This window comes from Canis lupus, chromosome 5, assembly GCF_003254725.2.
Source record: "Canis lupus dingo isolate Sandy chromosome 5, ASM325472v2, whole genome shotgun sequence".
In the NCBI taxonomy this organism is placed as follows: Eukaryota; Metazoa; Chordata; class Mammalia; order Carnivora; family Canidae; genus Canis; species Canis lupus.
Window position 1 is genome coordinate 78,288,948 of NC_064247.1, and position 26,317 is coordinate 78,315,264.

At 35.2% G+C, this 26,317-nt stretch overlaps 1 long non-coding RNA gene across 2 annotated transcripts; it reads right to left on the reverse strand.

Moving 5' to 3' along the window:
* Positions 1 to 731: 731 nt before the first annotated feature.
* Positions 732 to 26,218, reverse strand: LOC118354738 (uncharacterized). Of its 2 annotated transcripts, XR_004815728.2 has the most exons (7): positions 23,177 to 26,218; positions 22,270 to 22,441; positions 21,320 to 22,013; positions 19,631 to 19,908; positions 11,428 to 11,525; positions 1,313 to 1,401; positions 732 to 805 (listed from the first exon to the last, which is right to left on the reverse strand). It is a non-coding gene; the product is annotated as an uncharacterized LOC118354738 (long non-coding RNA). The 2 variants fall into 2 exon arrangements; XR_004815730.2 differs by lacking the exon at positions 11,428 to 11,525.
* Between the last annotated feature and the right edge of the window lie 99 nt (positions 26,219 to 26,317).

The following is a 26,317-nucleotide window of genomic DNA, read 5'->3' on the forward strand; positions in this document are numbered from 1 at the left end:
ATAACTCTGGTAATTTCCCAAGGCTAACTTCCAAATTTTTCACTTCTTTGACGCTGTCCTTCTTAAAGGTTCTAGATGACTCTTATGGCCTCAGATGTCACCAGGTCTGGGCTATCATATACTCATCCATAAATACACGTCTTACCTTCTTTCTAGTTCCCTAACCACCATTGTGCATAGAACATTTTAATTTAAATGCCACAACTCTTGAAACACATTGAAAAACAAGTCCATCTCCCCTCCCCCCAAGAGCTATCTTTACACGTTTTCCCATAATTATCCACAACATCTTCAGTGTTTCCAGGCTTATAAACTTTGGTGTCTTTTTTTTTTCCCTTCGTCTCCATTTTGAACTACAGTTATAGATTCTGCTAATCTTTTCTCTGTAATAACTTTGGAATTCATGTTCTGTTAACATTATAGTCTCATCATTCCCCACTTCCAGTTTCCAGTTGCTCCACTTCCCAGTTGACTTTAACTACCTCATGTGTGGATTATTTACAGTGGTTTATTAGGAATTCCCCTCATCATTTTACTTTTCCCACAATAACCAAACTGAAAGTATTTGTACGACATTATTTTTTCTTCAGCTCATGTATCCATAGTGGCTGCCTATTCCTTATTTTTTAAAATCTTAATTAGTAAGTCTATCACTCAAGGCACTTCATGATTGGAACTACAATTTTATTAGCCAGAATTTTACTTCCATAAAAGACATCCTACTTCAACTTACTGCACTATTCTTTCTATCCCCAAGTTTGACTTTTCTTGCCTTCTATGTTTCAGGTCTGCCACAGGTACAATACTGCTGAAAGAACAACTTCATTAGTGTGATGAGAGTGGGAGATCATCAAAAGGAAGGGAAAAACTTCTGCAGATGATCATTTGTTCTGCAATCAAAAAAGGAATTCAACTGAATTTTTTATTTTGGTAGCCTAGATTTTAACTTTATATACCATTATGTTCTTTCATCTTTAGAGATTCATAGGCTTCTTCTTCTTAAAAATCCAGTTCAGAATTTAACTTCAGGAATCTTTTCCTGGATGACTATACATGGACAAAATATACTCAGTATTTGTGTATGCAGTTGGTGATATCCTACTACTATATTAAGTACTTTTAGGTACATACTTTTCAGCACATATAAGGTTGTTGTATGCCCGTATACACATTTCTTATCAGCCTAGGATACAAAATAATGTCGTATTCCTTTTAATTTTCAAATTAAATGCCTCTATCCCTTTCTTTTCTCCTCAGAATACTCACTTCACTGAAAACTCCAAGACCTCTGGGGATGCTTATTTAGACTTACGGATCAGTTCTGGTAACTATCTTCTGCTTAGTAAACCAAGGAGATGAATCCTTTTCAGCTGTTACTAATGTCACTGGCACAAGATACACCTGTTGAAACAAAGACAACTCAGTAGCCCCACCACAGTCTTTATTGTAACTATTAAAATATTCTGTTGCCACACTCTGTGTTCAGCACTGGATGAGCCATAATAAATTAGACATAGCTTCCAGCTGAAAACCCAGTCACCCTGCCCAGGGCAAGCCTGCTGCTGAGCTTTTGAGCCTGTGAAAACCTCCCAAGGCATGGCGGAGGTTCAGCTGCACTTACCCACCTTGCTTCTTGTGACTGGCTCACAGCCAGGTTTTCACATACTAACAGACTAGGCTCAAATCTTTGAGGCTGGCATATATACACATAGGCTGCTAGTAATACAGAGCAGATAAGTTTGAAGAGATTTCCAGATTCAGCTACTAGTGTGACTAATACAATGCTGTCTTCTGTTAATTTTTGCTTATCTGCTCCTAGAGCAAAAGAAATGTCCCCTCTTGCTTCCAAGACCACTCCCAATTTCTGCCGCAGGATAAATAATGCTTTTAAGGAAAAACCTCCCTATCCAGCTAGTGTTAGGGATCAGACAATCAATTTCTTCTCTCCTATTTGCAGTTTGTACTGTGATAGATACTTTTTAGAGACACCGGTTGACTAAGTCCTCAATCTCAACAACCTCTGCCCATCTCCACTAAAAGGGCAGAAAAAATAAAATATATATATTTTTTCCCTAGCCTGTCATTAGTTCTGACTACTTAAACCAACATAGAATATGCTGGAGAAAAGTGTGAGAAAATAAAGAGTTGCATCAATCTCTTAGACAAACAGAACTCCTTTTCTAGTTTAGTAGTTGTCTCAGAAGCTATAATTAAAAAAAAAACAGCATTATCAACAAATCTATTTCTCTTGAATGGCCATTAAAGGTCACTATTTTGCTCTATCACATGTTGCCTTTTTTTTTTTTTTTTTACCATATCCCCTATATCTAACAGAACTAGGTACTTGGCTGCTTCTAGAAGACTTGTACTGTACTTTCTGACTCTAAGCATTTGTCAGCTCTGCCATTCTTTGTATCAGTACCTCATTAAAATCACAAAATATTTTTCTAGCATTACTGAGCTATAATTGACAAATAAAATTGCATATGTTTAAGGTGTACAACGTGATAATTTGATATAAATATACATGTGAAATGATTACCACAATCCAGTTAACAGGGGCCATTACCTCACATACTTAACATTTTTTTGTCATAGTGAGATCATTTAACATTCATTGCCTAGCAATTTTCAAGTATATAATACAGTATTACTAACTATGGTCACCATGTTGTCCATTATATCCTCAGAACCTCTTCATCTTATTACTCAAGGTTTGTATCCATTGACCAATGTCTCCCCATGTTTCCCACACCTCAGTCCCTGGGAACCACTATTCTACTCTTTGTTTCTGAGTTCAAGGGTTTTTTGTTTTTGTAGATTCCACAGATCAGTGAGACAAAGTATTTTGTCTATCTGGCTCATTTCATCTAATCTAATGTCCTTCATGATCATCCATGTTGTTGCAAAAGGCAGGATTTCCTTTTTATGGCTGAATAATAATCAATTGCATGTGTGTGTATCACTTTTTCTTGATCAATTCATCTTCTTTCAACAGACACTTGTTTCCATATCTTGGCTATTGTGGTAATCCTGCAATGCACAAAGGGCTGTAGATATCTCTTAAAGATTCTAATTTTGTTTCCTTTGAATATATATACAAAAGTGGATTGCTGGATCACATAGTTCTATTTTTAATTTTTTGAGGAACTCCCATATGTCTCTCATAATGGTTGATATTCTTATCGACAGTATATAAGGGTTCCCTTTACCTCACCTCCTTGCCAACATTTTTTTTTTTTTTTTAAGATTTCATTTATTTATTCATGAGATAGAAAGAGAGGGAGGGAGAGAAGCAGGCTCCCTGTAGGGAACCTGATGCTGAACTCGATCCCAGGACTCTCTAGGATCACGACCTGAGCTACCCAGGTGCCCCTCTTATCTTTTTGATAATAATCCTTTTAACAATTGTGAGGGGATATCTCATGTATTATTGATTTGCATTTCCCTGAATGATTAGTGATGTTGAGTGAATTTTCATGTACTTGTTGGCCGTTCATAAATTTTTTGAAAACTGTCTTGTTATTTTACCCATTATTTAATTAGGTTATATGTTTGCTATTGAGTTGTGTTAGGTATTAACCCTTTATCTGACATACCCAAATATGTTCTCTTATTTCACAGGCTGCCTTTTCATTTTGTTCATTGCTTCCTTTGCTGTGCAGAAGCTTTTTAGTTTGATGTATTCTCACTTTTTTATTGCTGCTGTTGTTGCCTATGCTTTTGGTGTCATAGCCAAACCATCAATGCCAACACAGGAGCCTTTTTCCTGTTTTCTTCTAATTTTGTTTTTCTGGTCTTACGTTTAAGTGTTTAATCCATTTTCCATTAATTTTTGCATATGGTGTAAGATTGGGTCCAATTTCATTCTTTTGTATGTGATCTAGTTTTCCCAACACTATTTATTGAAGAGACTATTCTTTCGCCTTTTGTGTTCCTGGTACTCTTGCCAGAGATCAGTTGACTGTATATATGTGGGTTAATTTCTGGGTTCTACATTCAGTTCCATTGATCTATGTGTGCGGGGTGTTTTTTTTTTTTTTTTTTTTTTTTTATGTGTGTGTTTTTAAGCCAGTATCATATTTTAAAAATTACTATGGCTTTGTAATATAGTGTGAAATCAGGAGGTCTGATACCTCCAGCTTTGTCCTTTCTCAAGATTTCTTTGGCTATTCAGGGTCTTTTGTGGTTCCATACAAACTGTGACTATTTTTTATTCCACTGTGAGAAATGTCATTGGAATTTTGATAGGAATCATTGAATCTGTCAATCATTTTTGGGCAGTATGGACATTGTAACAAATTAATTTTTCCAATTCTTGGAACATGGGGTTATCTTTTTTTTTTTCCCCCTAAAGATTTTATTTATTCATGAGAGACAGAGAGAGAGAGAGAGAGAGAGGCAGAGACACAGGCAGAGGGAGAAGCAGGCTCCATGCAGGGAACCCAATATGGGACTTGATCCCAGGACTCCAGGATCACACCCTGGGCCAAAGGCAGGCGCCAAACCACTGAGCCACCCAGGGATCCCCCCAGGTTATCTTTTATTTGTGACTTCTTTAACTTTTTGCATCAATGTCTTTTCAGGGTACAGGTCTTTCACCTCCTTGGTTAAATTTATTCCTAAATATTATATTCTTTCTGATGCTATTTTAAATGTGTTTATTTTATTTCTCTTTCAGATAGTTTGTTAGTGTATAGAAACAACTGATTTTTGCATGCTGTTTTTCTATCCTGCAGTTTTACTAAATTTGTTTATTAGTTTTAACGTTTTTTTTTTTTTCTTGGAGTCTTTGGGGTCTTCTATTTTTAAGATCATGTCATTGGCAAAGAAGGACATTTTACTTCTTTCTTTCCAATTTTGATATCTTTAATTTCTTTTTCTTGCCTAATTGCTCAGGTTGGGACTTACACTACTATGTTGCGTAGAAGAGGCAAGAGTGAGCATCTTTGTCTTGTTTCTGATCTTAGAGGAAAAGTTTTCAGTTTTTCTTCATTGAGTATGAAGTTAGTTTTGGCTTTTATTATATTGAGATACACTTCTTCTATACTTAATTTGTTGAGTTTTTATCATGAAAGAATATTACATTAAAAAATTTTTTTTGGTATCAGGATAATCATGATTTTTACTTTATTCTGTTAAAGTGATGTATCACATTTATTGATTTGCATATGTTGAAGAATCCTCTCATCCCAGAGATAAGTCCCATTGGATCATGGTATAATGACTATTTTAAATATGCTCTTGGGCAGCCTGGGTGGCTCAGCGGTTTAGCACTGCCTTCAGCCCAGGGTGTATATCCTGGAGACCTGGGATTGAATCCCATGTCAGGCTCCCTGCATGGAGCCTACTTCTCCCTCTGCCTCTGTCTCTGTGTCTCTCATGAATAAATAAATAAAATCTTTTTTTTTTTTTTTTTTTAATAAATAAAATCTTAAAAAAAAATGCTCTTGAATTTGGTTTGCTAGTATTTTGTTGAAAATTTAGCATATATGTTCATTAGGAATATTGGCTTATAGTTTTCTTTCCTTCTAGTATCCTTGACTAGTTTTAGTATTAAAATAATGCTGGCTTATAATGAGTTTGGAAGTGTTCCCTCCTCTTCAGTTTTTTAGAAAAATGTGAAAAGGATTGGCATTAATTCTTCTTCAAATGTTTGGAAGAATTAATAAGTGCTGCCATCTGATTCTGGACTTTTCTATTTTGGGAAGTTTTTGATTACTGATTCAATCTCCTTATTAATTAGCCTGTTTAAATTTCCTCTTTCTTCCTGATTCAGTCTTAGAATACTGTATGTTTCTAGGAATGTATCCATTTCTTCTAGGTTATCCAGTTTGTTGGCTTACCATTGGTTGTAGTAATCTCTTAGGCTCTTTTGTATTTCTGTGGTTATCAGTGTAATATTTCCTCTTTCATTTCTGACTTCATCTATTCTTCTATTTCTGATTTCATTTATTTGACAAGCTAATAGTTTGTCAATTTTATCTTTTAAAAAAACTAGCTCTTAGTTTAATTCCTTCTACTGTTTTTCTATTGTCTATTTCATTTATCTTTGCTCTAATTTCTATTTCCCTCCTTCTGTAACTTTGAGCTTAGTTTGTTCTTCTTCTTTCTCTAGTTCCTTAAAGTGTAAGGTTAAGTTGCTTTTCTGAGATCTTTTTCTAAATGTAGTCATTTATTGCTATAAACCTGCCTCTTCAAAATGTTTTGCTTAGTTTTGTTGTTTTTCTATTTTCATTTGTTTTAGGATATTTTCTATCTCCCTTTTTATCTCTTCTTTAACCCATTTGTTGTTCAAGAGTGTATAATTTCCACAAATTTGTGAATTTTACAGCTTTCCTCCTATTACTGATTTCTAGTTTCATACTACTGTAGGTAAAGGTTGGCATGATTTCAATCTTTTTAAATGTGTTAAGACTTGTTTTGTGAGAGAAAACACTTGTGGCCAAGCGATGTCTCCTGGTGCTGAGCTGTGCTGTTTGGGGGGCAAGGTGACACAGGTAAAACTGTTTTTACCCTCTTCTGTGAATTTATTCTTGGATTTTTTTGTTCTAACAGTGTGCTGGAACTTCCTTGGTGGACTCTTGGACTCCCACAAAGTTAATCTCATCTGTGGTTGATTGTTGATTGTTAAACAATGTTCTGTGAGGGATGAAAGTAGAAAACTCCTGCCATATTCTGACTAATGACAAAGTATTCATAGTTTTAGACCTTAGAAAAATTCTACAGTAACTCAAGTAATCCAAGTCTGGGTCTTTGTCCACTGGAAGTTTAAAGTGGGGGGTCCAAGTAAATGTCAAAATGAATTAGAGTTAGGAGAATAGTGACAAGTAGATTAGATAGTAAGTTATCATAATAATCCCAAAGATAGATAGATAAAGAAAACCAATTTATAGTTAAAGATAGTGGCTTGATCATATAAACTTAGGTTTCTCACTCTGAAAACTCCACTAAAATCATAATAGAATGATAAAAAAGGAATAAACTCACAAAGCCAAAGATAAGAGGAGAAAACAACATTTAGAGGCCAGAAGAAAGGTGGATAAATAGAAACTGACTCAATCAATCTTTGAAAATAGAAACATAAAACAGGAGGGTATGCTGCTCAGAAACAAGTCAATTCATATCTCTCGTAAAGACAAATTATAGGTCCTAGATACTTCTGAATGTGGGGGTATAGCTAATGTAGAAAACTATTTGTATTAGGTAAAAGTTTGAATAAGAAGCAGTTAGATCTACATATAGCCTTTGTCAACCATATATCTGAACAACCCTCCCCTCTTATCCATGGAGAAGACTTTGAGGAGGCACAATCAGTGGGACTTTGATGTGGAACCACCATTGGGTTGAAGACTATTTTCATGCTGAAAAATGGTGAGTTATGGTATGTACTAAACTAAACTTTATGTAGTAAATGTGGACCTTACTAGCTTCTCTCCCAAACATGGTTCCAAGAATACTGGAGGGCAAGCCCATATTCTCAAAACAAGAACTTAGAAATATCCTTTCTGAAAAACCATCATAAATAAAAGATTAAGAAATACTTAGGATACTAAATGTCAGTTTTTTAAATCTTAATAAATAAATGGCCAGTCATTGGTCATTAGTCAATAAAACGAACTAATTACCCACAAAAGAAAGCAACTTTGTGATACCAAAAGAAAAAGAAAGCAACCTACACTTATGCACAGGGAATTTTCAATGATCTTTTTAGTACCTTCCACTCAAATACAAATGGAAAGGACAAGAGATTTGAACAAAGGTCCTCTTTTGACACATTAAAAAGCCAAACAAGGAAAAAAGGAAGTTTGAGGAAAAAGAGAATAGGTTAGGGGAAAGAAACACATAAGACCTATAATGAATATTCTCAGTGAATTATGAAAACATCTTTATTGCATTCATGAGATGAGAAGAAGATGCTATTAACAAGGAGTGTTCTCTGTGTATAGTTATTTTTCAAATTTGAATATGATACAGAAGTTACACTTTTAATAATGGTATAGTAGCTTTTATTAAGTTAACCTTCTTAACCTTACTAGCAGATAAAAATAATGGGGAAAAATATAAAAAGTTGTTTGAGGGATCCCTGGGTGGCGCAGCGGTTTAGCGCCTGTCTTTGGCCCAGGGCGCGATCCTGGAGACCCAGGATCGAATCCCACATCGGGCTCCCGGTGCATGGAGCCTACTTCTCCCTCTGCCTGTGTCTCTGCCTCTCTCTCTCTGTGTGACTATCATAAATAAATAAAAATTAAAAAAAAAAAGTTGTTTGAATGAATGTACCTGAGAGAATTTCAAGGCAGGTAGAAACTGGAAGGGAGTTGACACATGAAGTAAATCAATGCATTTATGTGGCTTTTCACCTAAAGGCACATCTCAGTCTGCAATGCATGGAGCAGTTGGAACTAAAGCAGAAAACTGTAGTCCTAACTGATTTGAGGATTCTGAGGGAAGAGTTTGGGCCTATGGGCGTGGCTAGAAAATGAAAGAAAAATCTCAGAAAAGGGGAAGCTAAGGAGTTGGAAGAGGAAAATCCACATACCAACTCCTTTAAATCCTTGGCTGATCTTGATTAATGTATGTGCAGAGGGCCTGGCAGAAAGCAACAGCTGGAAGGTTGGAAAGAAATGAAGATTTAGCTCAGGGAAGAGTTTGATGTTTGAGCTGAACCACTTGAATTGCTTGCTAGAACACAATCAACACTACTTAGATGAGGCTATCCATAGTTGCTACAAGGGTACAATAAAAAAATACTAAACATAAAGAAACAAGTAAATATGGTCCACATTCAAGAGAAAAACAGTTAACAAAAACCAATACTAAAATGACCCAGATGTTATAATTAGAAGAATTTTAAAACAGCTAGGATAAATATGTTCAAGGGATTAAAGGAAAAAATATGATTAACTTGAACATATAGGAGAATCTCAACAGAAAAATATAACGTATAAAAAAAAGGGAAAGAATCAAATAGAAATTTTAGAAATAAAACATACAGTATCTAAAACGAAAATTTTACTGGATGAGAACTGATTATAGTCAAATAAAGAAGATAGTAAATTTGAAGATAGATAATAGAAAATATTCCAAAAAATTGTACAAAGACTCAATGACCTGTGGGACCATATTTAAATGATTTAAATTATATTTAATTGTACTCACAGGGAGAAAGAAAATTGGGCAGAAAAAATATTTCAGAAAATAATGTCAAAATTTTTCCTAAACTGCTAAAAAACCATAAACTTACAGATCCAAGACAATCAATGAATTCCAATCAAGATAAACACCTAGAAAACCATGCTTAGGCACATACTTATCAAATGATGGAAAACACAGAAAAAGAGAAAAGCAACCACTGGGGAAAAAACCTCCATTACAAACAGGGGGAAATGATATATATTACAACCAACTTCTCATCAGAAACAATGGAGGGTGGGAGAGAATGGAACATCTTTTTTTTTTTTAATTTTTAATTTTTAATATTTTAATACTTTATTTACTTATTCATGAGACACAGAGAGAGGCTGTGGGGTGGGGGTAGGGGGGGAGACAGGAGAAGCAGGTTCCATGCAAGGAGCCCGATATGGGACTTGATCTTGGGACTCTGGGATCATGCCCTGAGCTGAAGGCAGATGCTCAACCACTAAGCCACCCACGTGTCCCAAGGAACAACATCTTTAAAGTGCTGTGGGGGAGGGGACAGTGGGAACTCTCAAATGAGAATTCTATATCTGAGAAAATTACCTTAAAAAAATAAAAGCAAAATAAATACATTTTTAGAAAAACAAAAATTGAGAAACCTGTTGTCAGCAGAGCAGTACTATAAGAAATTCTAAAAGAAACTCTTCAGGTTAAGGAAACTTAGATGGAAACATATATATAGAAAGAAATTATGAGAACCAGAAGTAGCGAATACCTGGTAACTATGAAAGAGAATATATTTTCCTTTTCTTAATATTTAAAAGAATAGGACTATTTAAGGGAAATATAATAAACATTGGGTTAGTGCACATGTTAATTCTACTTCAGTGAAGTCTCTTAATAACCTAAATTCAGAAATTTAGGAATTTAGAATCGTAAAAATGTTAACATGAAAACACAGTAAAGGATAGAATCACTGGAATTTCTACGATAAGGATGTATACAGTAAGAGTTACTATGTGTAAAAATTTCCCAACCAAACTGTAATTTCTGAATGAAAACAGTTTGAATCTGATCAGCAACCTGAATCACTACTAATTGCTCATAGCATTACAAATGGGAACTGGGAAGGGTGTAGACTATATTTCTTACAAAAGACAGTAGCCTATCAGACAGTAATGAGGAAGTCAAAGAGAGTTTGGCTGGTGCATTAAAAATGTTCAAAGAAAGTCATTGTTTATCAAAGTTTTATTGAGGAGACAGTGCTGCATGGCGCAGTGTTTCTCAAATGTAAGAAATATGCAAACCTCTTAAAATATAATCCCACAGAATCTTAATATTATATGCTTACATATGTATAAACATAATATTAGATATAATGCATTTTCTTAAGCTCCTATAAGTATAAAACTAAAATTTATAAATTAAAAACAGAAAATAATATTTAAATAAACATAATAAGAAATTAATTTGTTTTACTAAAACTAAATTGCTAATGTTGGGTTTAATATAGAGTGAAGTTTCTTCAGGACTGATTCTATATTTAACATTTTTCTGTATTTTTAAATTTTAATGTTACCAATATAGATATTGCCTTGTCATGTAAGCATACTGTATAAAGTGGCCTTACTGTTCACTGAGTTTCATGCTAAATATTTCAGTACTTTAACATATATATAAGCTAAACTTATTTTTTTTCAGAATTTAAAGGCTTTGCTTGATAGTATAGTATGATCTGATATATACTTAATTCCTGTTTATGACATTTTTGAGTGCCTATTTTAATGAGGCATATTATTAACATTGTAGAGATATCTTTTGAGAATACATTTAAAGATTCCTGTTATTTAAATCTACACTAAATACTCTAATGGAATTTAGAACAGGGTATTGAACACCCCAGAATTATTTCAAAGAGGCACAAAGGGCTTTTGTAATAACGACAGTAACACAAATTCAATATGGAACCAAGTGCTGCAATTTTGGATTCATGGTGCAAAGCTTTACTGCCATGCTGTTATGAATCAATCCTTTTTGAACCATTATGACAAATTCACTTTTGAATTGCACCATGACATTTCTTTGCATTCACTAGCCAAAAATGTGAGAGAAAACACCAATATACATAATTGTTCTGAAATCACAAGTCAGTACTTTGTTAGGATGTCATTAAGATTATTCATATCATTATATTAAATATTTATAATCAATAAGATGGAAGCACAATTTAAAACTGTCAGAATTTTTTTTTCTTTAAGTACTTATCACCTTTTAGCATATATATTTTACCTCTTTGTTCTTTGTCTATGTCCTCCATCCCCATGAGAATGTAAGCTCATTAGGGCAGCAACATTTTCTTTTTCTCCTCCATAACGTATTTCAAATGCCTAGAATAGCATCCAACACATAAGCACTCAGTAAATGTGTTGAAAGAATGAAAAACTTGTCATAAGATGACATTTGGGGACACTCCAAACTTTTAGGATTCCCAGATTGAAAAGTACTGGCATGGAAGAAAAAGTTTTGCCTTAGGAGCCAGAGAGACCGGAGTTTAAAACTATTATGTAGCTATTAACTCTTATTCTGCTGTTACCTGCTGCATGATTTTAGGCAAGTTAATTAAAATCAGGGAGTTTGCTTTTTTTCTCTAGTAAAATGTAAAGTCTGTTAAAAATGGGGATAATGGCTAACAAAAGCATAAAAAATACCAGCATGTATTATTATTATTATTGAGATGTCAGAAAAAATATTTAATCAAGTAAAATTAAACTTTTACACATCATCATGATTTTTCTTTCCTTAATTCATCTTATTTATAAAAAGGTAAAATAGGAAAAGATTTGGAATAAATGAAAACACAAAAATAAATAGGATTTAGAACTTCCACTAAAACAAATGTGTTAAAATACTGCAAGATGTTTTCATAATAATCATTTGTCAGATGTTGAAAGAGCTTGGCTATAATAGGGCTGTAAAATAAGCCAAAGTCAAAGAATTAACAATAAAACAGAAATAGATGAACTACATGAAGTAGGATAAAGATCATCTTGTGACCTCAGCTGTACATGAGTGGTTTTCTTCCCCAGCATTGCATATACTTTAGCTACTCACCTTCTTCTGGTATGCAGGTTCCACTCAGTTCATCAGGAACTTTAACCCTCAGGCCAACCCTGAAGGAAGAATTAACCTACTTATTGAACCCTTAGGCGGTGTGCCTGGCTAGGAAGCTGGGTATTTGGGGAACACACTGAGATGATCTCAGCATTGTACTGCAATATCCCACAACCACTAAAGGAAGAGGTTATTTTTTTTTTTTTTTTTTTTTTTTTTTTTTTTTTTTTTTTTTTAAAGATTTTATTTATTTATTCATGATAGTCACAGAGGGAGAGAGAGGCAGAGACACAGGCAGAGGGAGAAGCAGGCTCCATGCACCGGGAGCCCGACGTGGGATTCGATCCCGGGTCTCCAGGATCGCGCCCTGGGCCAAAGGCAGGCGCCAAACCGCTGCGCCACCCAGGGATCCCAAAGGAAGAGGTTAAAAGTGATTTACTATACGAAGAAGAAAAAGTAGTATAAATTTATTCCTTGATTTAAGTTTTGCTGCCAAACATAATTCTCAAAATTCTTTGGAAGTGGAAATGGATTTAAGGTCTGTTTTAGGCAAACATCATTTGTATTATGAAAAAGAACAATAAAATATTACTTAGTTTCAGGCAGGGCACATAACATTATTCACAGTTTAGCACAAAAAAAGCAATTTTGGAAGGCTAAATTAATTCTTAATCCAAACCATGTTCCAACAATACAAATAAGTACTGTTAGATTAAATGGGTCTGTCCTCCAAGATCCTTAACACTAAAGAAAACAGTTAAATGTGAAATATACCCCTAAAAATAATTTGGGTGTTAACAGCCAAGCAAAAATAAGTCCTTAAGGTGGTTTATGCCAGGATTCTCCACAGTAAAATCATATTTTTCCCTTTGTAATTAATTCATATCTTACAGGGGAGATACTTTGAGTTGGGATAAAGAAGCAAGTAAAAGATAAATAGTCTCTTTCTTGTTATACTTCTATCCAGCAATTTTAGCATCTAGATATTTACCGCAATAATTATTTCTCTAATATTTGCCAAATAGTGATTTTCTATCTCCATTATTATTTCTGCATTTATTTATTGGAATATTTGCCAAATAGTGATTTTCTATCTCCATTATTATTTCTGCATTTATTTATTGGAATTTTGCTAGAAAGAAGAGCTGTCCTTTTGCCCTATTCAATTTTTTTACATCAGTGTAGTTTCACAGATATTTATTTAACGCTGTGGTTTATAATCCATTACTTGAATTATACATTCTATTCACATGGGGTCTTAAAAATTACTTTTTATGGTTGATTCTGAATGTGATTGTGTGTTGCTGAGAAAACACAATCTGAATAATATCAGGTTTTTGACATTTATTGAAATTTCCTTTGTAACAAAGCATGTGGCTAATTTGTTTGTAAACTTTTTTATATGCATGACATAATGAACATTCTTTTTGGCTTCTAACTTTTTTCACTGTTAAGTATAAAACATATGGCAGTGTATGATATATAATTATATGCTTAGTGAATTATATAAAGCAGGTATCTGTGTTACCACTACTCAATTGTGAAAAAAATATACAGTCTTGTTAGGGACAGAAAAACATCCTAAGTGCTATGTTCCAATTATCATCCTTGCTTAACACTCAACCTCTCCCAAACAAAACTAATGCCTTGATTTTTAGGTTATCTAATTACCAGCTTCTCCTAGTAAATTTACCACCTAAGTATGCATTACTAAGAACTATGCTCTAGTGAAACAAGATATATTATGGAAACATGATTAATCAATTAATATTAATATCAGACAAAGTAAACTTCAAAACAAGGAGTGCTGCCAGAGACAAAGAAAAACATTTCATAATGATAAAATGTTTAATTTATTAAGAATGTACCACAGTCTTAAACATGTAAGCATCTAATAGTAAAAAAGTATATGAAACAAAAATGACAGAAATAAAGAAAAATTAAAAAGTACCAAATCATAATTGAAGATTTTAACACTTTTTCAGTAATTGACAGAACAAGAAGTCAGAAAAGATATAGATGTGAACAAATATCAAATGAACCAATTAGAAATCTATACCTAACAGCTGCAGAGTATACATTTTTATCAAACACACGTGGTATCTCATTGGTTTGATTTCCACAACTAATGAACACACTTTTATATATTTATTGGCTACTGGGCTATTCCAGATGCCATGAGGGCTCTGCCTTTAGGGAACTCTATCTAGGATAGTTGTTACCAGGACTGAGAGTTAGAAGCATAGAGTCTGACAGGCTGTAGTAGTGCAAAGGTTAAGATTTCTTACCCATGGTGAATGAGATGTGATAAAGAAGTGTACCAGCTTGTGTAATTTATCTGGCATTTCAGAGCAATGAAGAAATTACTAGGACTGTGGAACTGGGTGGTTATGGCTGAACACCAGTGATTTACCAAAAAAAAAAAAAAAAAAAAAAAAAAAGAATGACAGACTTAGGTCAGTTAAGTACCAATTTAAAGTAAAGAATACAAATCAAAGGGCAAACGTGACTTAAGATTAGCAATGCAACTTAATTATAAGGGTTGCAGAGCTAAAGAGAAGGCTGATTTCTCACCCAGTCAAGTCTTCTATGCCAATGTCAGGGCCCTATTGGAGAGGTAGGACTCTGAGCCCTGATGTGGGGATATTAAGACTGATGCAGTTGAGAATTTTGAGCACTCAGACTATCTTCAACATCTTTGGGCCCAAGAAAGAGAACCACTTCCACTTGTTAGGGGATAGGGACTCTATCTTATTTGATGACCACACAGGTTTCAAATGAAGCAGGTGCTTTATAATGCTTTTATTTTTCAGAACCTGACTTCATTTCACTTCCTGGGCACCAGAGGAATGAGTGTCAAATCTCAGAATGGCCCCACTGGAGAAATCTTGGGCTTGCTGAGGGAGGAGAGAGATTTATTGCCAAAAGAGAGTAGATGCACCTGGCTAATATGCAGTGTAGGAACTGTCAGAATATGCCTGGAATCTTGAGGGTGCTGGACCAGAGAATTGGAATATAAATTGCTTAATGGGGGATCTTTTCCATGACTCAGATTTAATGCCCTGACAAGGATTCTTGGAGTCAGTTTTTAATACACTGACGGGGTGGTTCTTGGAAAAGTGAAAGAATGATGGCCCATTTTAGAGATTTGATAAATGGTGTAATAAACTATTCAGAAAGCAGTAAAAACCTCAGAGAAATGGGTATGCTGGAGTGGACATTATACATAAAATACAGCTTATACTATGTTCCCTGGAAGGATTTGGAAGCAAGTTTCAAATAGCAACCAGAGGGTGCCTGATCCACAGGGGTTTATGGACATATCTCATAGAACATATTACTAGAGGCAAGATAAAACACTAGAGGTATTTCATAACACATATTCAAAAAAAGATCAAGATTGAATGAACAGAGAGATAAAAGTTGGCCACTTCAATGGAAAGTCATAATCCCTTGCAATTTCCAGACCAGAGACAGTTCTCAGATCCAGAATCCATTGATTGAAAGAGAAGCTAAGGTCTAATTGTCACTAAAGAAAGCAAAAGAATACAGTAGTGGCTGACTTCATCTTTCTAGGGTCTATAAACAATGAAATATACTACCTTATGTTAATATACATATATTCCAACTTTCATTTGATTAGTGTTAATATGGTATATCTATTCCCATCCTTTAACTTCTAAACCATTTGAATATTTATATTTAAGTCGTTTTGTTGTAGGTAGCATATATTTGGGTCTTGCTGTTTTCTACATAATCTAGCAATCTCTGTCCTTTAATTAGTGTAGTTAGGCCATTTACATTTAATGTGATTACTGAAGATGACATTTAAGTCTATTATCTTGCTATATGTTTGGAATCGAGCATTTTTTGAGAACTCCATTCTCTTTTGTTGCTTATTAACTATAGCTATTTTTAAATTAAGAAAGTTTATAGTATACAACTTTATCAGTCTAACTTCGAATGATATTATACCACTTTGTATACAGTATAAGAACTTTATAATAATTCTTTCATTTTTCCATTTTATTCAATAGCTTTTGTGCTACTCTTATCATGGATTTCGCTTTTTGTGTTATAAAAACAGTACATTGCTATTATTTTTGTTTCAAATAATCAATTACCTTTAAACATATTTAATAATTTTTAAAAAATTTAATATAATTGCCATTTTCAAGGCTTTTCATTATGTGGTATAATTTTCCATTTGTCTGAAGTTTCCTTTAACAGTTTTTGTTGTGCAGGTCTGCTAATGATAAATTCTTTCAGTTTTTGTACATCTGAAAAAGTCTGTATTTCATCTTTGAAATGTACTTTTTCTGTTTATAGAATTTCAGTTTAACTTTATTTTTTCTTTCAATACTCTAAAGATGTTTCTCCACTGTCTTCTGGCTTGCATTGATTCCAAAGAGAAATCTGCTGTCATTTTTATCTTTGTTTCTCTATACATAATGTGTCTTCTTTTCTTTAGATGCTTTTAAATTGTTCTACTTCATACTGATTTTAAGCAATTTGAGTATGATGTGCTTTAGTGTAGTTTTCTTTTCTTTTCTTTCTCTTTTCTTTTCTTTTCTTTTCTTTCTTGTGCATGGATCTTGTTGAGACAGTTGGACCTGTTGGGTTTATAATTTTCACCAAATTTGGAAAAATTTCAACTATTTCTTGGATTTTTTTTTGTACTCCTGAATTTATCCTTCATAGGATTCCAAAAATTACACAAAAATTAGGCCACACAAAGTTACCCCACAACTCATAGAAGCTTTGGTAATTATTTTTTTGTTATTTTTCTTTCCATGTGTCATTTTGGATAGTTTCTTTTTATAAGTCTTGAAGTTGACTCATCTTTTCTTCTGAAATATCTAATCTGTAAATCACTTCCTGACATGATATTCTTCATCCCAGACATGGTAGTTTTAGGTTTTTAGTTTTAGGTTTAGGTAGTTTTAGGTAGTTGAGTTTTTAGTTTTAGTTTTAGGTAGTTTTAGGTAGTTTAGTTTTATAGGTTCAAGTAGAGTATTTTTTATCTTTAATGTGCCTATTTAATATATTCCTGATTTCTAACTTTGTGAATATATGAAATCCACTTATGACAGCTGTCTTCATCTACTAATTCTATCTTCTGTATCATTTTGGTTTGGTTTAGATTCATTTTTTCCTTATTCTGGGTCTAAATATTTTGTTCAAGTCTGTAGCTTATTGTTTCACTCGTTTAACAATGTTATTCAAATAGCAGAAATTGTTAACTTTCCTGAAGTCCAACTTATCTTTTTCATTTATGGTTCAGGTTTCTTTCCCTCATATATAAAATCTTTTACTAAGCCTCAGGTCACAAAGATTTTATATTTTCTTCAAGAACTTGTAGAGTGTTAGATTTTTATTTTATTAGCAGTTTAAAATTAGTATTTGTATATAGTAAAATATAGATAAAGGTATTTATTTACTTGTTTCTGGCATTATGTATTAAAAAGAGTATTCTCTTTCCATTGGATTGTCTTTGACCCTTTGTCAAAAATTTTTGTCTATTTTTGGGCTTTCTATTTTGTTCCATTAATCTTTCAGTCTAACCTACCATCACTATCACACTGTTTTAATACTGTGGCTTTCCCTCCTCATCAAATACATTGAATTGATGATTTAAAAAATATAGTGATATGGTAAATCATACTGATTTTAGAATGTTGAACCAACCTTTTATTCTTGGAATAAACCTGATTTGGTCATGATGTATCATTCTGTTTACATATTATTCAACTCAATTTGTTAATATTTTATTATGGATTTTTTTGTGTTTATAAGAGTTACTGGTCTGTAGTTCTCTGCTCTTACAATGGCACTGATTTTGGTATCAACAAAATGCTGACCTCATAAAATGTGTGGGAAAGTATTCCTTCATTTTCTATTTCCTAAAAGAAATTGTTTAGGACTGGCATGATTTCTTCCTTAAATGTTGGTCGAACATGCCAGTGATGCCATCTGTGCTGAGTGTTTTAAAGAAAAGGAAGGTATTTTAACTACACATCAACTTCTTTAATAGACATAAAACCATGCAGGCTGGGGTGCCTGGGTGGCTCAGTGGTTGAGCATCTGCCTTTAGCTCAGTTCGTGATCCTGGAGTCTGGGGATTGAGTCTTGCATCAGGCTCTCCGGGAGACTGCTTCTCCCTCTGCCTATGTCTTTGTCTCTCTGCGTCTCTCATGAATAAATAAATACACTCTTAAAAAATATAAAAATAAATAAAATAAAACTATGCCAGTTATTTCATCTTCACTGAATTTTTGTAGTTGTTCAATGATTTTTTCCATTTCATTTAGGTTATCATCTTTATTGACAAAGTTATTTACTTATCTCTTATTATTCATATAGTATCTGTCAGATCTTTAGTACTGTTCTTTCTTAGTTGTGATAATTTGTGTCTTCTCACTTTTTTTCTTGTTCAGTCTGCCTAGATGTTTATCAATTTTAGTATGTTTTGCAAAGAACCAACTTTTTGGCATAGTGATTTTCCCCACGGTTTTCAGTTTCATTGGTTTATGCTTTTATCTTTATTATTTTCTTACTTTCTTCTGTTTTGACTTTGTTTTCTTAAGACATTATTGATTCAAAACTTTTGGTTTCTAAAATAAGGCATTAAATCTGATTTCTCTGTAGGTACTTCTTTAGCTTTATCTTACATAGTGCATTTTCATTGTCATTTAATTCAAAATATTTTCTAATTTCACTGTGACTGCTTAACTTCCCACATTCTTGTTATTGATGTTTAGTTCAGTTTGTAGTCAGAGAATATATTTTGTCTCACCTCAATACTTTAATTTTTTTAAGGCCAGAAAGTAATCTATTTTTGTGAATCTTCCAAGTATTTTCAAAAAGAATCTGTATTTTACGCTTGGAAGGTAGAACATTCCTCTTAGTTTTATTTTCCTGAATGGCCATTAACTTTTTAAAAATAAAACTTCACAAAGAGAAAGAATAGGTCACATAGATTGGATTCAGAAATCTGATGGTTTGGGATGCCTAGGTGGCTCAGTGGTTGAGTGTTTGCCTTTGGCTTAGGGTGTGATCCCGGAGTCCCGGGATCAAGTCCCACATCGGGCTTCCTGTGTGGAGTCTGCTTCTCTCTCTGCCTATGTCTCTGCCTCTCTCTCTCTCTCTCTCTCTCTCTCTGTGGCTCTCATGAATAAATAAAATATTAAAAAAAAAAAGAAATCTGATGGTTCAATACATGAATCTGAAAAATAAAAAAGTATTTTATAAAAGTTATGGTAGTAAGTACTTTTCAATATGAACACAACAAAGTACATGTATATACACTTAATAATGACAGAAGAGACCATGTACCAGCAAATAAATGCAGATAATGAATGTTATTTCTCCATATGCTTACCTTCTAATCTGCTCCTAGTATGATTCAATGACCCACTGTCTATACTCTGGCCACAGAGGTTTTTAGTTCTTCCAAGCAGCCAAATTTCTTGTTGTCTTAAAGTTTACTGAATATATTTCTCTACATGGAAAATATTTTCTCCCTCTTTTTGTCTAATTTCTCTTCAATTTTCAGCATTCACCTTGAAGTCACTTTCTTCAGGAAGCCTTTTCTGACATGATCAGTTACTCCTGGTTTACATTTTCATGGCACCCTGTATGTTTCTCTCACAGAATTTACTATGATTGAAATGAAAAATATAAGGGCAGTTTAGGGCAGATTATCAAAAATGTTAAGGTTTCTTAAAGGGCTCAAAATCATTGACTCAAAAAAGTTACCAAATTAAGACAAGGATCAGCCAAGTAAGCTGACTTAGTGAACTTAAACCTAGTTAATGAAAGGCATTTCTCTTTTGAAGACATCTCTGAAAGCAGAATTATATACCTCCAGAGGAATTTTAAAAGCATCTGACTTCCATATTAAATATCTTACACATCCAAGAAAATATAATGTATAAAATGTTGCACATAGCAGGGCACACAAAACCAACCAAAATGAGAAATCCCATTTTATTGTCTTCAAATATCCAGACAAATAGATAAGGTGTCTGCTTCTCTAAGACATACCTTGCTTTAGAAAGGAAAATCCATACACAAATAGCAAGTTGGGTTCAAACTTTTTTTTCCAATTGAATACAAAAATTAATACTTTAGAGTCTTTTAGTTTCTTGTAAATTTTTAGGCAAAGAATTTGGGTGAAGAGACTGAGAGGAAAAGCTTTGTCTTTCATGAATATTTGGAACCTTAATTTCTTTTAAATAGCACTTGACAATATTACCAGGGAGCACTTATAGGAAAATATACAGAGCTTCCTTGGCAGTGGGGTTGGAAGAGCTGCTTTCCCCATGTCTTTCAGACTCACTTTGTAAATTATGTGAAACACTTTTAGACAGACACTGGCACTCATAAATTATACAGCTCATTTGCATATTCCAGTCATGAGACATTATGCAAAGTGACATGATTTGCATAATGGATTCCTCTTGTCGCTTCACTTGCTGCATGCTTTTAAAAAACAAAATGAAATAAAATGAAAGCATGAAAAGGTGAAAGCATCGTTTCCAGCTTCGCCTGTCTCCTTCCCAACTACAGTATCAACTGCTTTCATTTTCTACAGGGGAAGGGGTGAAGGGGACAGAAAGCAAAAATCTACAAACATACAAACAAAAAGAGCTTTCACATGAATTTTGTTCTTAATTACAATGTACCTACTTTCCTGGTGAAATCTTCCATCATAAATAACTCATCTGAGTCAAGAGGAATGAGAACAAATTAAAACACTAAATACAGAGTAAGAAACTTTATGGAACTTTTTCCTTAAAAAATTTTTTTTCTTTAGGGGTGATATTTAGGGAAAGGGTAGCCTTCCTCCTTGTAAGTGAAAAGAGGCTTCAAGGATTTTCTTCTTATTGGAAAAAAAGCATATTAAGGATGAGATAAATGGGCTAGGGGAGGGATTCCCCCCACCCCCCCAAGAACTTCTGAAGGGTTTTCCTGTTTTGAAAGATGGAGGGAGAAGAAAGACAGAGTGTGCTTTGATTATTTAACAAAATATAGAATGTCTATATATACTGTAAGGATGAGGCAGTACCATGTCGACTTCTATCGGCTCTACTCCAATAAGCAGGCAACGTTCCCTCAGCAGTTGCCAGTTTTGCTGCGGGCTTTCCCTGCCCCCCTGCACCAGTGCGAAAGGCAGAGTGTGCCAAGCGGCTGGCGTCTGTACCCTGTGGGAAAAGTTAACTGTAATTCTTCGGCTTTTAAAATCAATTAACCCGTGTGTTAATTAACGTCAAGTCGACGGGAGGAGGAGGAGAAGAAGGGGAGGGAGGGAGGAAAGAAAAAAGCTGCAAGGGCGGATGGCAGAAGAGTTGGCACAGTGCCATCCATTCAGGGGCAACGCCACAGTTTCGTGCGATAGCAGCAGCGGGTATATGTTACGAGGGCCCTGTATGCGGGCCAGGCAGTGCGGTAAAGCCAAGGGAGATTATCCAGACCCCCAGGAGCGAACAGAAAGCAGCAACCGAAGGCGCAAGTGCCAGGATTACAGCCTAGGCTGCTCCAACTATGAGCCCTTCCTCGGACCCAGGGACTCGGCTACTTGGGGTTTGGGGGTCTTCCACACCAAAGAGGCACAAAGCTGACTTTAATCACTTTCTTCCTTTAAACTTGATTCTGCCGCAGTGGAGCCAGCACAGCGGATGCTTTCACACCCAGCAAGACAAAGGCCGTCGTCTCCGCCATGACACTGTTCCGTTCCAAGCAGAGGCCAGGATCTTGGACTCCTTGAAAAATCAAAAGGAAACAAGGAAAACAAACAACAAATACAGCAACAAACAGAAAAAATTAACAACCACCAAAATCGGGTGCCCATTTGCCCATGCCAGGGGTGATCTGGGCATCTGTTGCAGCAGAAGGCGCTTGTGTGGGGCTATTTCTTTTTCTTTTCTTTTTTTTTTTTTTTCTTTTTGGGCAAGCTGTTGGTTTGTTTGCTATTCAACTTCGTTTATAATTAACTTAAAAAAAAAAAAAACAACTCACCATTCAGCCTAGTCAACAACAAACAAAGAGAAAAAGCAGACATCGGAAGAGAAATGCCATAGGAAGCGGCATGAATACATGCCACAGCCGGTGCCACTTGCCATTCGGAAAACCTCAGGGAAAGATGCCAATTCTACAGCTCGGAAGAAGGCAGAGAAGGGAGCATAAAGATCTACAAATAGAAATCATAAGGAAAGAATACTGCTTATACAATCCTGGATTGCAATTGCACACAGCATCTGCTGGGAGAAGAGAGGGAATATTTAAATGGAGACATAGATGGGTATAAATTGAAAGATAGGCACCTATCGATTGGATATAGACACACTTGTAAGGCTGTATGTGTATATAAATACACATTATTTTCAGACAAATTAAACATTTAGATATGTATATATTTTTGTGTTATAGGTATGGGTATGTATATAGGTGTGTATGTTTATGCATATATACACATACTGTGGGATGTATGCATGTGTGAGGAAAAGGAGAGGAGGACAGAGAAGGAGAGAGAGGGAAATGTGTGTATGTGCATGTATGTGTGTGCATACAATCCCACTTTTTGACCCAGGTATACACAGAAGACAAAATAAAAATCATACTCCAGCAGCAAGCAGGCAGTCAGAGATTTATCTACATTCACTGCTATCACCAGGGAGATGAATGGGGCCGATCTGAAGCCCTTTTACAAGATCCACTATGGGAGTGAAGGAGGAGGAGGGATGCCACACAGACATGCACAAACTTGAAGGCAGAGGGATTTGGAAGGTGCTACTTAGGAAACCCTGGTGGCATAACGCAGGGGAGAAGAAGGGGAAAGAAGGGGGAAGAGGCTTGTCTCTATGTTTTAGGTGGTCGTTTAAAAAAAAAATCTGAAAAGGGGTTTCAGGAAACGGCTGGTACTTACGTTGTCTGCGTTGCTGTGGATCCTGAAAGGTGTTCTGTTGGCACCAGGCACTGAGCCAGGGGCAGGCGCTGGAAACAAAAGAGAGAGACAAAAAAAAAAAAAAAAAATAATAAAGTCATTCTATGGGAATATTAATTGCTGCTCTTGTGGATTTTACAAAACACACAAACTGTTTTCTTTTTCTTTCTTTCTTTTTTTTTTTTTTAAATGTGGATTGGCGCGTGTCCCTTTCGCATGGAATATACAAGTAGTATGGGATTTACAGCCCAGTACGGGACTCAGGATTAACCGCGCTGGCATCTTTTGGGCATATTCTTCCTTTTAATGAATGAGCTTTCGCTGTTAATGAGGAATAATCGTTTGGCTAATGAGCTTTGAAACATTAAGAGAAAAGAGGTTTTTTTTTTTTTTTTTCCCCGTTAATCGCTCTGGTGTGACTGCATGGATGGATTACAAAAGACAGCAATAGGAACGCAGTACAAAGGGGGGGAACCTCTCCTGGAGTGGGAGAAGCATCGAGATGGGTGATGTGTCCCTGCACCTTTCCTTCCTTCTTGCTCTTTCACTCTCTCTGCCAACTGCTATGGGTTTCCATAACTCCGCAATCAAAGTGGATGGTCGGGAAGGATTATTACAAAGAGTGAAGCCTCCGCTGTTAATGTCTCCAGTGTTTAATCATCATACAGTAGAATGGTTTTATGCATATTTCATTTGCATATCATTAAACTGTGTTAGCGAGGGGCATTCAGAGCCAGGAGAAGTACAAAGTTGGGGAGAGAGGGAAGAAAAAAGGTCCCTATGATGCTTATCTTCAAACAGGGACTTGTTCCATGATCTATCTTCTACTTTTGCTAAAATCATTATGACTTGGAAACCTTTGAAGTTGGATACAACCTTGGATTCTTCTAATTCCTGCAGAGCGGTATATTTTTAAAAACAGCAGAAATGTTCCTGCACTAGACAATTAAAGGAATATAAACTCCAGTGGGTTGAAACTAGTAGCTCTTTGGGGAATGCAGTGGCAGAGGCTTCTACAAATACCAACAGTTAAAAAAAAAATAAAGAGCATCATATTAAAACAAAAGAAAACGAAGACAAGAAATATTAACACGTGGATTATAGTTTCTTTTGGGGGGTAATGAACTAAAGAGAATGAAGAAGCCATCGGTAATTTATCCCTTCATTAATGAACAGTCACCTTTTTGTATGTGTTTGTTTTTGTCCTTTCTTTTAAGGGGGATGTTGTCACTTTCGGAGCGATTAGTCAATTATTTTGTAGCTCTGATCTTTTTCTCCTGCACCCGACAGGAAAGAAAGGTGGTGGTTAGGGAATATGTGTGTATTGGGGGGATTTGTGGGGAGAGAGGAATACAGTGAGTTCTTTGTAGATGTAATACATGCACAACATATTAATTGGGAGCTTTTAAAGCTCCCTCAATAGGCTATTTCATTCCTGGTACAACAGCAGCTGGTTAGCCACTGTTGGTGACTCTTCAAATATCACTTTAAGTATTTTTATTCTGTCACTGTTGTTGTTGTCTTGTTTTGTTTTTCCTTGGTCAAGAATGAGAATATAATGTCATCTCTTCTTTATCAAGTGTCTTCTCTTTTCCATCTTCTTCACTTCCAATTTCCAAACTGCAAAACAATGTTGGTTTAATATTGAATCCTAGTGCAGAGTCTAACTGGCACAACTTGATTTGGAAATGAGATGTTGTTTTATATTTAAATTATCCCCACTCCTCCCTTATCCTCCAAAGCTTTGTCTCTGTTATGAATATTCAGATGAGGCATGATGTGATTACACTGTACAATTACTCCTATCCATAGTGGTGGCAGGGGCTGCTGGGGAGAGAGAGAGCCAGACAGCCTCCAAGCCAATACGGAGTTTGTTTTCGGTATTTTTCCTATCTCCTTGGCGCTGCGGCACATGCAGATGTCGCTGTTGTTCTTTATAAAGCCCTAATGATATGCAAAAGCATAACGACTCGGTTTGGATGCAAAGCATCAGCGAAATATTATGAATGTCTTTAAGAAAAGAGGAGAGAAAATCCTGACTGAAGGAATGTCCACATAAATTATTTTTATTTAAATGAATTCAAAGGATGGGGTGAGGGCAAGTCAGAAGGAGTCACATGGAAAACATGCATAATATTAATATGCATAAAGAGTTCTCACCGAGGAGAAGAAGCTCCTCAGTACAGCTCATGGGACAAACTGGTTCATTAGGAAATAGCTCAGAGCGACTACAGCATTTTGCTATTTCAATTTTTTTCCTTATTTTAAATGAAGAGTCAGACAGATGTGTTTTCTTTGCATGGCAGCATCGAGATGGATCCAATCTGTGAAATTTGCTGCCCAGATAGCATTTCTAATGGAAACTGGAACTAAACAAGGGCATGGATATGGAAGGGAGAGGAGAAGAGAGAATACACGAAGAGGAGTATGTTCAGAGCCACAGCATAATGTTCTGTAGTGCAGGAGGTTTTCAGAAACCATCTTTCCTTCATTAGTCTCAGATGGGGGCTCCTGTTGCAGGGAGCTATCAGGGTTTACAAGATGAGCACCGAGACAGGCCCTTCTAGGTCTGAGGCTGAGGAAAGCAGCGGCAACTTGGTGCCTGTCCCCCACCAAGCTGTCTACAGCTCGGAAGCCAAAAGCACAGCTACTCCTAATTTGGGGATGCAGTAGAGTGCTCCTGGTCCAGGTATTCGTGACAGAGGGAATTCTTGGTGCTATCCTAGTATACATTGCTAAAGAGCAGATGGAATCAACTGAGTGCTTACGCAGGCCTGATAATGTCATTGCCGCTTCATTCTCAGGGTAAAGATTACTGTGGTTTTCTGACATTTTCGGAATGTTGAAATTACCAGTGTGGATTAGTGCATGTTTATGATGAATAGAGATGAATAAGTAGTGAATGAGTCTATTGGTTGGATTCAAAACTGATAAAATATTTGGAATAATACGAATAGCCTCAAAAGATTAACAAAGAAAACTGAAGCAAGAAGCAGCAGTCGGAAAAAAAAAAAAAGAAAGAGAGAGAGAATTCATTACTTCCTTGGTCAGGTATACATAGTTTAAATTATTTTAATAATTCAGGGTAAAACAATTTTATACTGTTTAAATTACCTTAAGACA